Source organism: Mirounga angustirostris, unplaced genomic scaffold (genome assembly GCF_029215605.1).
Source record: "Mirounga angustirostris isolate CCGP_5_RB_7025 unplaced genomic scaffold, mMirAng1.0.hap1 SCAF_3, whole genome shotgun sequence".
In the NCBI taxonomy this organism is placed as follows: Eukaryota; Metazoa; Chordata; class Mammalia; order Carnivora; family Phocidae; genus Mirounga; species Mirounga angustirostris.
The window spans coordinates 132,302,300-132,305,055 of record NW_026991711.1 but is presented as its reverse complement, the minus strand read 5'-3'; positions in this window follow the sequence as shown (position 1 = coordinate 132,305,055).

Genomic DNA, 2,756 nt, shown 5'->3' with positions numbered 1-2,756 from the left:
ATCTATTCTACACCCATCTCTATCTGCCACCACTTCTTATCTCCTCCCCTCCCCTCACTGTACACACTCCATGCTGGTAGATATCTGGGAGGGGGTGGCCTCCATGCTCTCCTTATCCCTCTCCAAGGCACAGAATTCTCATCTGATGACTGGCCCCCTTACAAAAATAGGCAGAATCACTGCATACTGAAAGATCAGTTCATGGCTGTGCCTCTTTTCACTTGTTTCTTCCTTTCTCCTGGCTTGAATATTCAGTACCAAGTCTCCATCATTCACGAGAGGAGGCCCTGCTCCCTTGCTGTCTCTTCTCTCCCCGCAGCTGCCCTGGTTGGCTGCTCCAGGGCCTGCTGCTTCCAAGTAGACCTGGCCACCATCTGCTGTTGTGATTTTGCCTGCACTTCCTTCTTTCTTTTCACCGTGGTTGGGATGACCAGCGTCCCATGGTTTAGAGACTCAGCCCTTACTCTTTGTCTCTCCACTTCTCCCTCATCTTTTTCTCCTTCTCCCACATAGCTGCTGGGCTATGGCAGCCATTGTAGTTGGGCCTTGTTTTCTTAAGCAACAAGACTTGGGAATAAATGTCTTTTAAAAAAATTCTTTCTTTTCTTTCTTTCTTTCTTTAGTTTGATTATCAAATACACTTTTTATTGCTGTCTCTTTCTCCGGATCTGATGGATTTTTTTTTTTTTTAGTTATATTTTGCATGAAGCAAATTGAAATTTATTAGCTTAGAATAAGGTTGCAATGAACTCTTTAGTTTTTACTTCCTATGACCCTGTTCACTCTCCTGGAAACAGTTACCCAGTTTACATCTGGGAAGCTACCCTTTCCCTATCCAGGTCTGGGCAATCAGATCATTGTTTTGTCCTGCTCACAGTGCTTGTTTCGGGGATTAGAAACTAATAATACCTTTTCTGGGACTGTTAAGAAATGTTCTTTTCCACTGGGCTTGAGATGGGAGGATGTGATGTGGGAACTTCTGGAGGCATCTTCAGTCACAAGAGGACAGCCTGCCTGAGAACGAAGCTCATACACAGAGATATGTTAAGCTATGGATGGAAAGATACCTGGAGATTGAGCAACATGACAAAGTATCCCTGAAACCAGCTCCATCCTTGAGCTTTTCATTTAAACCCAGTAAATTCTCTCTTCTTAAGCCCATCTGAATGAGATTGTCACTTAAAATGGGAAAATGCCAACAAAAAAGGAGTTCAGTTCCAGGCTCCCCCCTTGAGTTTACCAGAGTTTTCATCATTCAGATTCAAACCCAGTTCATCATAAAATGATGTTATGATTTCTTCAGCTATTGTTACTTGTGCTTTTATCTTCCCCAGGGTACTGTTAATGAGGCAGAATTTGAGTGTTCTGGATTTTCTGGTGGCAATATCTTATTCATCCCAGTTTGATAATTCTTAGATCCATATTTTCAGACCAGACTTTTGGCTCTTATATTTAGGCCCATGATACATTTTGAGTTAATTTTTTTGTACAGTGTGAGGTACCAGTCTAAAATCATTTTTGTAGTATAAGAATATCCTACTGTTGTTGTTAGAAAGACTTTTTCCCCTATTGACTCGGCACCATTGTTGACCATCCATGGATCATAAATGTAAGGATTTTTGAACCCTCAATTCCATTGATATCTATTTCTCTCCTTACACTAGTACCACACCATCCTGGCTTGCTTTGTAGTAGGTTTTGGAATTGGGTGATATAAATTCTCCGGGTTTTTCCTTCAAAATTGTCTTGACTACCCTGGGTTCTTTGCATTTCCATATAAATCTTAGGATCAGGTTGTTAGCTGAAAAAAAAAAAAAAGCCTGCTGGGATTTGGAATATCGAATTTTCTAAACCTTGTATATGGAGTGTCTTTCCATTTATTTAGATCATCTTTATATCAGTAATTCATTGTAGTTCTCAGGGTATAGAACTTGCACCTCTTTTGTTAAATTTATTCCTAAGTATTTCATTCTTTCTGATGCCACTGTAAATGAATTGTTTTTTAAATTCCATTTTTAAATTGTTCCAACCTTATCTCTTCTAAACTTATTAAGAGAAGGCTAAATATTTATACGTGCTGTTAGTGGTTTTCATTTCTTTCTGTAGAATCTCAACATCTGGTCATTTCCTGTCATCCGGAAGGACTTTAGTATTCTTATAAGGCCGGACTGCTAGCCACATACCTCAGTCTTTATCTAGGCATGTTTTTATTCTGTCTCCAGTTTTGAAGAATAGTTTTGCTGGATATAGATTTATTTACAGATTTTTTTTTTTAAAGAATTTTGAATGTTATCGTACTACCTTCCAGTCTCCATGGTTTCAGATGAGAAGTCAGCCATTAATAACACCGTTGTTCCAAGAACTCCCTGTTGAAGTTGTGGATTATCTCTGGTCACACTATCCTCCCCAACTAGAATTGCAGTTTGAGGCTACCAGAGCTACTGACTGCCTCGGCAGAGCTGTTGATGACCAATACTGCTACTTTTACTGATAGCCTAAGGAAACATGAGGTTTCACGTTCTGCTCCAAATCAAGTCAACTTCCTCTGGCAGTAAAGCTCTTCCTTTTCATGGCTAGCCTCCCTCTGTCAAAATTACCTCACTGACTGAGCTGGGAGAGGAGAGGAATGAATGGGAACCACCCTATGTTCTTAAATAGAGTTCTAGCAGCTTTTTAATGAATAAACATCCCTCGATGTGTTGTTTGCCTTTAGTCCATTTCCAGAACCCTGAAATGGATATTTATGAAAATTTGAA